The sequence below is a fragment of the Aquarana catesbeiana genome, linkage group LG01 (assembly GCF_042186555.1).
Source record: "Aquarana catesbeiana isolate 2022-GZ linkage group LG01, ASM4218655v1, whole genome shotgun sequence".
Taxonomy (NCBI): domain Eukaryota; kingdom Metazoa; phylum Chordata; class Amphibia; order Anura; family Ranidae; genus Aquarana; species Aquarana catesbeiana.
In genome coordinates, this window is record NC_133324.1 from 186346765 (window position 1) to 186360025 (window position 13261).

A 13261-nucleotide genomic window follows, 5' to 3' on the forward strand; every position below is an offset into this window, starting at 1 on the left:
CAACAGTATCTCTAGTTCACCCATCTTGTCCGCCATGCTCCTGGCATTGGTGAACATGCCACATAGTTTAGACCGGTCGCATATTGTCTTCGTATTGGGTGTTTCGAGATTGCAACTAGGACTTGCTACTATACTCACCTTGTGTTTTTGTGCTTTGGTTAACCTACCACTAATGCCCCCAATACTACCCTCTGGAATATCTTCCGCGCTGGCTATCTCTGCCTCTGGACCCTCCCCCCCATCGCCTAGTTTAAAAACCCCTCTAACTTTTTGGCCATCTTCCTTCCCAGCAGATCTGCACCCTCCTCATTTAGGTGCAGTCCGTCCCTTCTATAGTACCGGTTACTAACTGAGAAGTCGGCCCAGTCCTCCAGGAACCCAAACCCCTCCTTACTACACCAGCTCTTCAGCCACTTGTTTACTTCCCTAATCTCCCTCTTCCTTTCTGGTGTGGCTCGATGTACCAGTAGTATTCCTGAGAATACTACCTTGGAGGTCCTTTTCCTCAATTTAGCTCCTAAGTCCCTAAAATCGTTCTTTAGGACACTCCATCTGCCTCTGACTTTGTCATTGGTGCCAACGTGCACCATGACAGCCGGGTCTTCCCCAGCCCCTCCCAGTAATCTGTCCACAAGATCCGTGATGTGCCGAACCCGAGCGCCCGGTAGACAACATACTGTTCAGCGCTTCAGGTCTTGGTTACAGATTGCCCTCTCTGTCCTTCTAAGAATTGAGTCCCCTACCACCAGAATCTGTCTTTCCTTTCCCTTTGCTGCCCCCCCACTCTCACTGGAGGAGTTCTTCCCCCGGCAGCTAGGAGAGTCTCTCAGCTCCAGCAGTGCTGGTCCCTGACTGGTTTCACCAATGTCACTCAAAGTAGCGTACTTATTGGGATGCTCCAGTCCTGGATCGGCCTCCCTGGCACTTCCCCCTCTACCCCTCCTGACTGTCACCCATCTACTCTTTGCTAGTGCCAGCACCTCTTTGTCTCCACCCGCCTCTGTGCTGGCCCCTGCCGGCACCTGCCATGTACGTTCCTGGCTCTCCTTTAGTATGGAGGGACTTCTCAGTGCTGACAGTTGCTTCCCCAGATTCAGAACCTGGGCTTCCAGGGAAACAATGTGCTTACATTTTGCACAGCAGTATTCGCCCTCGATTGGATGATCAAGGAACGCATACATGCGGCAAGATGTACAAAGAGTCGCCTCTCCACACCCGCCGGGCATCGTACCTATTAAATTTAGTGAGGATTGGGGATTTTACCCTGTCCAAATTACCTAACAGCTAGCTTCCTGGCACTAATACTCAAGACAATACACAAGTACACAACAAGACAATACACAGGTACACAGGTACACAAGACAATACACAGGTACTCACAGACCTACGTGCAATCGCAGAACAGTCGCAGACCTATGTACACTCGCAATACTCAAGTATACAATACACAATACACAAGTACTAACGATCCACACACACTACTCAGACAACACTCATGTACTCACACTACACAGGTACTATGACCCCTGTTATAATCTCCTGTTTTAAACTCTGGTTTTAACTCACCACTTAGAAAAGTTCCACTTGGTTTAAGTTCCTACAGCTTCACAATGAGCAGGCTCAGGATGAGTCCTACACACAGTTATATAGACTGCAGGCACCTGTGAGCAATCACCCCCTCCCCCTACTTAATAGCCTGAAGGAACCAAAGAAGAAAAAAAAAAAAAAAGAAAAAGCTATTTAAAAAGTGACAGAAAAAGCTAATTGAAAAGCTAAAAGGAAAAGCCCCAAAAATGCTACCCAGCAAACAAAAAGTAAAACTTGTTCACTCTCCCTCTGGTTTTAACTCACCACTTAGAAAAGTTCCACTTGGTTTAAGTTCCTACAGCTTCACAATGAGCAGGCTCAGGATGAGTCCTACACACAGTTATATAGACTGCAGGCACCTGTGAGCAATCACCCCCTCCCCCTACTTAATAGCCTGAAGGAACCAAAGAAAAAAAAAAAAAAAAAAAAGCTATTTAAAAAGTGACAGAAAAAGCTAATTGAAAAGCTAAAAGGAAAAGCCCCAAAAATGCTACCCAGCAAACAAAAAGTAAAACTTGTTCACTCTCCCTCTGGTTTTAACTCACCACTTAGAAAAGTTCCACTTGGTTTAAGTTCCTACAGCTTCACAATGAGCAGGCTCAGGATGAGTCCTACACACAGTTATATAGACTGCAGGCACCTGTGAGCAATCACCCCCTCCCCCTACTTAATAGCCTGAAGGAACCAAAGAAGAAAAGAAAAAAAAAAAGCTACTTAAAAAGTGACAGAAAAAGCTAATTGAAAAGCTAAAAGGAAAAGCCCCAAAAATGCTACCCAGCAAACAAAAAGTAAAACTTGTTCACTCTCCCTCTGGTTTTAACTCACCACTTAGAAAAGTTCCACTTGGTTTAAGTTCCTACAGCTTCACAATGAGCAGGCTCAGGATGAGTCCTACACACAGTTATATAGACTGCAGGCACCTGTGAGCAATCACCCCCTCCCCCTACTTAATAGCTTGAAGGAACCAAAGAAGAAAAAAAAAAAAAAAAGCTATTTAAAAAGTGACAGAAAAAGCTAATTGAAAAGCTAAAAGGAAAAGCCCCAAAAATGCTACCCAGCAAACAAAAAGTAAAACTTGTTCACTCTCCCTCTGGTTTTAACTCACCACTTAGAAAAGTTCCACTTGGTTTAAGTTCCTACAGCTTCACAATGAGCAGGCTCAGGATGAGTCCTACACACAGTTATATAGACTGCAGGCACCTGTGAGCAATCACCCCCTCCCCCTACTTAATAGCCTGAAGGAACCAAAGAAGAAAAAAAAAGAAAAAAGAAAAAGCTATTTAAAAAGTGACAGAAAAAGCTAATTGAAAAGCTAAAAGGAAAAGCCCCAAAAATGCTACCCAGCAAACAAAAAGTAAAACTTGTTCACTCTCCCTCTGGTTTTAACTCACCACTTAGAAAAGTTCCACTTGGTTTAAGTTCCTACAGCTTCACAATGAGCAGGCTCAGGATGAGTCCTACACACAGTTATATAGACTGCAGGCACCTGTGAGCAAACACCCCCTCCCCCTACTTAATAGCCTGAAGGAACCAAAGAAGAAAAAAAAAAAAAAAAAAAAGCTATTTAAAAAGTGACAGAAAAAGCTAATTGAAAAGCTAAAAGGAAAAGCCCCAAAAATGCTACCCAGCAAACAAAAAGTAAAACTTGTTCACTCTCCCTCTGGTTTTAACTCACCACTTAGAAAAGTTCCACTTGGTTTAAGTTCCTACAGCTTCACAATGAGCAGGCTCAGGATGAGTCCTACACACAGTTATATAGACTGCAGGCACCTGTGAGCAATCACCCCCTCCCCCTACTCAATAGCCTGAAGGAACCAAAGAAGAAAAAAAAAAAAAAGCTATTTAAAAAGTGACAGAAAAAGCTAATTGAAAAGCTAATAGGAAAAGCCCCAAAAATGCTACCCAGCAAACAAAAAGTAAAACTTGTTCACTCTCCCTCTGGTTTTAACTCACCACTTAGAAAAGTTCCACTTGGTTTAAGTTCCTACAGCTTCACAATGAGCAGGCTCAGGATGAGTCCTACACACAGTTATATAGACTGCAGGCACCTGTGAGCAATCACCCTCTCCCCCTACTTAATAGCCTGAAGGAACCAAAAAAGAAAAAAAAAAAAAAAAGCTATTTAAAAAGTGACAGAAAAAGCTAATTGAAAAGCTAAAAGGAAAAGCCCCAAAATGCTACCCAGCAAACAAAAAGTAAAACTTGTTCACTCTCCCTCTGGTTTTAACTCACCACTTAGAAAAGTTCCACTTGGTTTAAGTTCCTACAGCTTCACAATGAGCAGGCTCAGGATGAGTCCTACACACAGTTATATAGACTGCAGGCACCTGTGAGCAATCACCCCCTCCCCCTACTTAATAGCCTGAAGGAACCAAAGAAGAAAAAAAAAAAAAAGCTATTTAAAAAGTGACAGAAAAAGCTAATTGAGAAGCTAAAAGGAAAAGCCCCAAAAATGCTACCCAGCAAACAAAAAGTAAAACTTGTTCACTCTCCCTCTGGTTTTAACTCACCACTTAGGAAAGTTCCACTTGGTTTAAGTTCCTACAGCTTCACAATGAGCAGGCTCAGGATGAGTCCTATACACAGTTATATAGACTGCAGGCACCTGTGAGCAATCACCCCCTCCCCCTACTTAATAGCCTGAAGGAACCAAAGAAGAAAAAAAAAAAAAAAAGAAAAAGCTATTTAAAAAGTGACAGAAAAAGCTAATTGAAAAGCTAAAAGGAAAAGCCCCAAAAATGCTACCCAGCAAACAAAAAGTAAAACTTGTTCACTCTCCCTCTGGTTTTAACTCACCACTTAGAAAAGTTCCACTTGGTTTAAGTTCCTACAGCTTCACAATGAGCAGGCTCAGGATGAGTCCTACACACAGTTATATAGACTGCAGGCACCTGTGAGCAATCACCCCCTCCCCCTACTTAATAGCCTGAAGGAACCAAAGAAGAAAAAAAAAAAAAAGCTATTTAAAAAGTGACAGAAAAAGCTAATTGAGAAGCTAAAAGGAAAAGCCCCAAAAATGCTACCCAGCAAACAAAAAGTAAAACTTGTTCACTCTCCCTCTGGTTTTAACTCACCACTTAGGAAAGTTCCACTTGGTTTAAGTTCCTACAGCTTCACAATGAGCAGGCTCAGGATGAGTCCTATACACAGTTATATAGACTGCAGGCACCTGTGAGCAATCACCCCCTCCCCCTACTTAATAGCCTGAAGGAACCAAAGAAGAAAAAAAAAAAAAAAAGAAAAAGCTATTTAAAAAGTGACAGAAAAAGCTAATTGAAAAGCTAAAAGGAAAAGCCCCAAAAATGCTACCCAGCAAACAAAAAGTAAAACTTGTTCACTCTCCCTCTGGTTTTAACTCACCACTTAGAAAAGTTCCACTTGGTTTAAGTTCCTACAGCTTCACAATGAGCAGGCTCAGGATGAGTCCTACACACAGTTATATAGACTGCAGGCACCTGTGAGCAATCACCCCCTCCCCCTACTTAATAGCCTGAAGGAACCAAAGAAGAAAAAAAAAAAAAAAGCTACTTAAAAAGTGACAGAAAAAGCTAATTGAAAAGCTAAAAGGAAAAGCCCCAAAAATGCTACCCAGCAAACAAAAAGTAAAACTTGTTCACTCTCCCTCTGGTTTTAACTCACCACTTAGAAAAGTTCCACTTGGTTTAAGTTCCTACAGCTTCACAATGAGCAGGCTCAGGATGAGTCCTACACACAGTTATATAGACTGCAGGCACCTGTGAGCAATCACCCCCTCCCCCTACTTAATAGCCTGAAGGAACCAAAGAAGAAAAAAAAAAAAAAGAAAAAGCTATTTAAAAAGTGACAGAAAAAGCTAATTGAAAAGCTAAAAGGAAAAGCCCCAAAAATGCTACCCAGCAAACAAAAAGTAAAACTTGTTCACTCTCCCTCTGGTTTTAACCACCACTTAGAAAAGTTCCACTTGGTTTAAGTTCCTACAGCTTCACAATGAGCAGGCTCAGGGTGAGTCCTACACACAGTTATATAGACTGCAGGCACCTGTGAGCAATCACCCCCTCCCCCTACTTAATAGCCTGAAGGAACCAAAGAAGAAAAAAAAAAAAAAAGCTATTTAAAAAGTGACAGAAAAAGCTAATTGAAAAGCTAAAAGGAAAAGCCCCAAAAATGCTACCCAGCAAACAAAAAGTAAAACTTGTTCACTCTCCCTCTGGTTTTAACTCACCACTTAGAAAAGTTCCACTTGGCTTAAGTTCCTACAGCTTCACAATGAGCAGGCTCAGGATGAGTCCTACACACAGTTATATAGACTGCAGGCACCTGTGAGCAATCACCCCCTCCCCCTACTTAATAGCTTGAAGGAACCAAAGAAGAAAAAAAAAAAAAAAGCTATTTAAAAAGTGACAGAAAAAAGCTAATTGAAAAGCTAAAAGGAAAAGCCCCAAAAATGCTACCCAGCAAACAAAAAGTAAAACTTGTTCACTCTCCCTCTGGTTTTAACTCACCACTTAGAAAAGTTCCACTTGGTTTAAGTTCCTACAGCTTCACAATGAGCAGGCTCAGGATGAGTCCTACACACAGTTATATAGACTGCAGGCACCTGTGAGCAATCACCCCCTCCCCCTACTTAATAGCCTGAAGGAACCAAAGAAGAAAAAAAAAAAAAAGAAAAAGCTATTTAAAAAGTGACAGAAAAAGCTAATTGAAAAGCTAAAAGGAAAAGCCCCAAAAATGCTACCCAGCAAACAAAAAGTAAAACTTGTTCACTCTCCCTCTGGTTTTAACCACCACTTAGAAAAGTTCCACTTGGTTTAAGTTCCTACAGCTTCACAATGAGCAGGCTCAGGGTGAGTCCTACACACAGTTATATAGACTGCAGGCACCTGTGAGCAATCACCCCCTCCCCCTACTTAATAGCCTGAAGGAACCAAAGAAGAAAAAAAAAAAAAAAGCTATTTAAAAAGTGACAGAAAAAGCTAATTGAAAAGCTAAAAGGAAAAGCCCCAAAAATGCTACCCAGCAAACAAAAAGTAAAACTTGTTCACTCTCCCTCTGGTTTTAACTCACCACTTAGAAAAGTTCCACTTGGCTTAAGTTCCTACAGCTTCACAATGAGCAGGCTCAGGATGAGTCCTACACACAGTTATATAGACTGCAGGCACCTGTGAGCAATCACCCCCTCCCCCTACTTAATAGCTTGAAGGAACCAAAGAAGAAAAAAAAAAAAAAAGCTATTTAAAAAGTGACAGAAAAAGCTAATTGAAAAGCTAAAAGGAAAAGCCCCAAAAATGCTACCCAGCAAACAAAAAGTAAAACTTGTTCACTCTCCCTCTGGTTTTAACTCACCACTTAGAAAAGTTCCACTTGGTTTAAGTTCCTACAGCTTCACAATGAGCAGGCTCAGGATGAGTCCTACACACAGTTATATAGACTGCAGGCACCTGTGAGCAATCACCCCCTCCCCCTACTTAATAGCCTGAAGGAACCAAAGAAGAAAAAAAAAGAAAAAAGAAAAAGCTATTTAAAAAGTGACAGAAAAAGCTAATTGAAAAGCTAAAAGGAAAAGCCCCAAAAATGCTACCCAGCAAACAAAAAGTAAAACTTGTTCACTCTCCCTCTGGTTTTAACTCACCACTTAGAAAAGTTCCACTTGGTTTAAGTTCCTACAGCTTCACAATGAGCAGGCTCAGGATGAGTCCTACACACAGTTATATAGACTGCAGACACCTGTGAGCAATCACCCCCTCCCCCTACTTAATAGCCTGAAGGAACCAAAGAAGAAAAAAAAAAAAAAAAAAAAGCTATTTAAAAAGTGACAGAAAAAGCTAATTGAAAAGCTAAAAGGAAAAGCCCCAAAAATGCTACCCAGCAAACAAAAAGTAAAACTTGTTCACTCTCCCTCTGGTTTTAACTCACCACTTAGAAAAGTTCCACTTGGTTTAAGTTCCTACAGCTTCACAATGAGCAGGCTCAGGATGAGTCCTACACACAGTTATATAGACTGCAGGCACCTGTGAGCAATCACCCCCTCCCCCTACTCAATAGCCTGAAGGAACCAAAGAAGAAAAAAAAAAAAAAAAAAAAAAAAAGCTATTTAAAAAGTGACAGAAAAAGCTAATTGAAAAGCTAATAGGAAAAGCCCCAAAAATGCTACCCAGCAAACAAAAAGTAAAACTTGTTCACTCTCCCTCTGGTTTTAACTCACCACTTAGAAAAGTTCCACTTGGTTTAAGTTCCTACAGCTTCACAATGAGCAGGCTCAGGATGAGTCCTACACACAGTTATATAGACTGCAGGCACCTGTGAGCAATCACCCCCTCCCCCTACTTAATAGCCTGAAGGAACCAAAAAAGAAAAAAAAAAAAAAAAAAAAAAAGCTATTTAAAAAGTGACAGAAAAAGCTAATTGAAAAGCTAAAAGGAAAAGCCCCAAAATGCTACCCAGCAAACAAAAAGTAAAACTTGTTCACTCTCCCTCTGGTTTTAACTCACCACTTAGAAAAGTTCCACTTGGTTTAAGTTCCTACAGCTTCACAATGAGCAGGCTCAGGATGAGTCCTACACACAGTTATATAGACTGCAGGCACCTGTGAGCAATCACCCCCTCCCCCTACTTAATAGCCTGAAGGAACCAAAGAAGAAAAAAAAAAAAAAAGCTATTTAAAAAGTGACAGAAAAAGCTAATTGAAAAGCTAAAAGGAAAAGCCCCAAAAATGCTACCCAGCAAACAAAAAGTAAAACTTGTTCACTCTCCCTCTGGTTTTAACTCACCACTTAGGAAAGTTCCACTTGGTTTAAGTTCCTACAGCTTCACAATGAGCAGGCTCAGGATGAGTCCTATACACAGTTATATAGACTGCAGGCACCTGTGAGCAATCACCCCCTCCCCCTACTTAATAGCCTGAAGGAACCAAAGAAGAAAAAAAAAAAAAAGAAAAAGCTATTTAAAAAGTGACAGAAAAAGCTAATTGAAAAGCTAAAAGGAAAAGCCCCAAAAATGCTACCCAGCAAACAAAAAGTAAAACTTGTTCACTCTCCCTCTGGTTTTAACTCACCACTTAGAAAAGTTCCACTTGGTTTAAGTTCCTACAGCTTCACAATGAGCAGGCTCAGGATGAGTCCTACACACAGTTATATAGACTGCAGGCACCTGTGAGCAATCACCCCCTCCCCCTACTTAATAGCCTGAAGGAACCAAAGAAGAAAAGAAAAAAAAAAAGCTACTTAAAAAGTGACAGAAAAAGCTAATTGAAAAGCTAAAAGGAAAAGCCCCAAAAATGCTACCCAGCAAACAAAAAGTAAAACTTGTTCACTCTCCCTCTGGTTTTAACTCACCACTTAGAAAAGTTCCACTTGGTTTAAGTTCCTACAGCTTCACAATGAGCAGGCTCAGGATGAGTCCTACACACAGTTATATAGACTGCAGGCACCTGTGAGCAATCACCCCCTCCCCCTACTTAATAGCCTGAAGGAACCAAAGAAGAAAAGAAAAAAAAAAAGCTACTTAAAAAGTGACAGAAAAAGCTAATTGAAAAGCTAAAAGGAAAAGCCCCAAAAATGCTACCCAGCAAACAAAAAGTAAAACTTGTTCACTCTCCCTCTGGTTTTAACTCACCACTTAGAAAAGTTCCACTTGGTTTAAGTTCCTACAGCTTCACAATGAGCAGGCTCAGGATGAGTCCTACACACAGTTATATAGACTGCAGGCACCTGTGAGCAATCACCCCCTCCCCCTACTTAATAGCCTGAAGGAACCAAAGAAGAAAAAAAAAAAAAAAGAAAAAGCTATTTAAAAAGTGACAGAAAAAGCTAATTGAAAAGCTAAAAGGAAAAGCCCCAAAAATGCTACCCAGCAAACAAAAAGTAAAACTTGTTCACTCTCCCTCTGGTTTTAACTCACCACTTAGAAAAGTTCCACTTGGTTTAAGTTCCTACAGCTTCACAATGAGCAGGCTCAGGATGAGTCCTACACACAGTTATATAGACTGCAGGCACCTGTGAGCAATCACCCCCTCCCCCTACTTAATAGCCTGAAGGAACCAAAGAAGAAAAAAAAAAAAAAAAGCTATTTAAAAAGTGACAGAAAAAGCTAATTGAAAAGCTAAAAGGAAAAGCCCCAAAAATGCTACCCAGCAAACAAAAAGTAAAACTTGTTCACTCTCCCTCTGGTTTTAACTCACCACTTAGAAAAGTTCCACTTGGCTTAAGTTCCTACAGCTTCACAATGAGCAGGCTCAGGATGAGTCCTACACACAGTTATATAGACTGCAGGCACCTGTGAGCAATCACCCCCTCCCCCTACTTAATAGCCTGAAGGAACCAAAGAAGAAAAAAAAAAAAAAAAAAAAAAAAAAAAAAGCTATTTAAAAAGTGACAGAAAAAGCTAGTTGAAAAGCTAAAAGGAAAAGCCCCAAAAATGCTACCCAGCAAACAAAAAGTAAAACTTGTTCACTCTCCCTCTGGTTTTAACTCACCACTTAGAAAAGTTCCACTTGGTTTAAGTTCCTACAGCTTCACAATGAGCAGGCTCAGGATGAGTCCTACACACAGTTATATAGACTGCAGGCACCTGTGAGCAATCACCCCCTCCCCCTACTTAATAGCCTGAAGGAACCAAAGAAGAAAAAAAAAGAAAAAAGAAAAAGCTATTTAAAAAGTGACAGAAAAAGCTAATTGAAAAGCTAAAAGGAAAAGCCCCAAAAATGCTACCCAGCAAACAAAAAGTAAAACTTGTTCACTCTCCCTCTGGTTTTAACTCACCACTTAGAAAAGTTCCACTTGGTTTAAGTTCCTACAGCTTCACAATGAGCAGGCTCAGGATGAGTCCTACACACAGTTATATAGACTGCAGACACCTGTGAGCAATCACCCCCTCCCCCTACTTAATAGCCTGAAGGAACCAAAGAAGAAAAAAAAAAAAAAAAAAAAGCTATTTAAAAAGTGACAGAAAAAGCTAATTGAAAAGCTAAAAGGAAAAGCCCCAAAAATGCTACCCAGCAAACAAAAAGTAAAACTTGTTCACTCTCCCTCTGGTTTTAACTCACCACTTAGAAAAGTTCCACTTGGTTTAAGTTCCTACAGCTTCACAATGAGCAGGCTCAGGATGAGTCCTACACACAGTTATATAGACTGCAGGCACCTGTGAGCAATCACCCCCTCCCCCTACTCAATAGCCTGAAGGAACCAAAGAAGAAAAAAAAAAAAAAAAAAAAAAAAAGCTATTTAAAAAGTGACAGAAAAAGCTAATTGAAAAGCTAATAGGAAAAGCCCCAAAAATGCTACCCAGCAAACAAAAAGTAAAACTTGTTCACTCTCCCTCTGGTTTTAACTCACCACTTAGAAAAGTTCCACTTGGTTTAAGTTCCTACAGCTTCACAATGAGCAGGCTCAGGATGAGTCCTACACACAGTTATATAGACTGCAGGCACCTGTGAGCAATCACCCCCTCCCCCTACTTAATAGCCTGAAGGAACCAAAAAAGAAAAAAAAAAAAAAAAAAAAAAAGCTATTTAAAAAGTGACAGAAAAAGCTAATTGAAAAGCTAAAAGGAAAAGCCCCAAAATGCTACCCAGCAAACAAAAAGTAAAACTTGTTCACTCTCCCTCTGGTTTTAACTCACCACTTAGAAAAGTTCCACTTGGTTTAAGTTCCTACAGCTTCACAATGAGCAGGCTCAGGATGAGTCCTACACACAGTTATATAGACTGCAGGCACCTGTGAGCAATCACCCCCTCCCCCTACTTAATAGCCTGAAGGAACCAAAGAAGAAAAAAAAAAAAAAAGCTATTTAAAAAGTGACAGAAAAAGCTAATTGAAAAGCTAAAAGGAAAAGCCCCAAAAATGCTACCCAGCAAACAAAAAGTAAAACTTGTTCACTCTCCCTCTGGTTTTAACTCACCACTTAGGAAAGTTCCACTTGGTTTAAGTTCCTACAGCTTCACAATGAGCAGGCTCAGGATGAGTCCTATACACAGTTATATAGACTGCAGGCACCTGTGAGCAATCACCCCCTCCCCCTACTTAATAGCCTGAAGGAACCAAAGAAGAAAAAAAAAAAAAAGAAAAAGCTATTTAAAAAGTGACAGAAAAAGCTAATTGAAAAGCTAAAAGGAAAAGCCCCAAAAATGCTACCCAGCAAACAAAAAGTAAAACTTGTTCACTCTCCCTCTGGTTTTAACTCACCACTTAGAAAAGTTCCACTTGGTTTAAGTTCCTACAGCTTCACAATGAGCAGGCTCAGGATGAGTCCTACACACAGTTATATAGACTGCAGGCACCTGTGAGCAATCACCCCCTCCCCCTACTTAATAGCCTGAAGGAACCAAAGAAGAAAAGAAAAAAAAAAAGCTACTTAAAAAGTGACAGAAAAAGCTAATTGAAAAGCTAAAAGGAAAAGCCCCAAAAATGCTACCCAGCAAACAAAAAGTAAAACTTGTTCACTCTCCCTCTGGTTTTAACTCACCACTTAGAAAAGTTCCACTTGGTTTAAGTTCCTACAGCTTCACAATGAGCAGGCTCAGGATGAGTCCTACACACAGTTATATAGACTGCAGGCACCTGTGAGCAATCACCCCCTCCCCCTACTTAATAGCCTGAAGGAACCAAAGAAGAAAAAAAAAAAAAAAGAAAAAGCTATTTAAAAAGTGACAGAAAAAGCTAATTGAAAAGCTAAAAGGAAAAGCCCCAAAAATGCTACCCAGCAAACAAAAAGTAAAACTTGTTCACTCTCCCTCTGGTTTTAACTCACCACTTAGAAAAGTTCCACTTGGTTTAAGTTCCTACAGCTTCACAATGAGCAGGCTCAGGATGAGTCCTACACACAGTTATATAGACTGCAGGCACCTGTGAGCAATCACCCCCTCCCCCTACTTAATAGCCTGAAGGAACCAAAGAAGAAAAAAAAAAAAAAAAGCTATTTAAAAAGTGACAGAAAAAGCTAATTGAAAAGCTAAAAGGAAAAGCCCCAAAAATGCTACCCAGCAAACAAAAAGTAAAACTTGTTCACTCTCCCTCTGGTTTTAACTCACCACTTAGAAAAGTTCCACTTGGCTTAAGTTCCTACAGCTTCACAATGAGCAGGCTCAGGATGAGTCCTACACACAGTTATATAGACTGCAGGCACCTGTGAGCAATCACCCCCTCCCCCTACTTAATAGCCTGAAGGAACCAAAGAAGAAAAAAAAAAAAAAAAAAAAAAAAAAAAAAGCTATTTAAAAAGTGACAGAAAAAGCTAGTTGAAAAGCTAAAAGGAAAAGCCCCAAAAATGCTACCCAGCAAACAAAAAGTAAAACTTGTTCACTCTCCCTCTGGTTTTAACTCACCACTTAGAAAAGTTCCACTTGGTTTAAGTTCCTACAGCTTCACAATGAGCAGGCTCAGGATGAGTCCTACACACAGTTATATAGACTGCAGGCACCTGTGAGCAATCACCCCTCCCCCTACTTAATAGCCTGAAGGAACCAAGGAAGAAAAAAAAAATAAATAAATAAAAAAAGCTATTTAAAAAGTGACAGAAAAAGCTAATTGAAAAGCTAAAAGGAAAAGCCCTAAAAATGCTACTCAGCAAACAAAAAGTAAAACTTGTTCACTCTCCCTCTGGTTTTAACTCACCACTTAGAAAAGTTCCACTTGGTTTAAGTTCCTACAGCTTCAGAATAAGCAGGCTCAGGATGAGTCCTACACACAGTTATATAGACTGA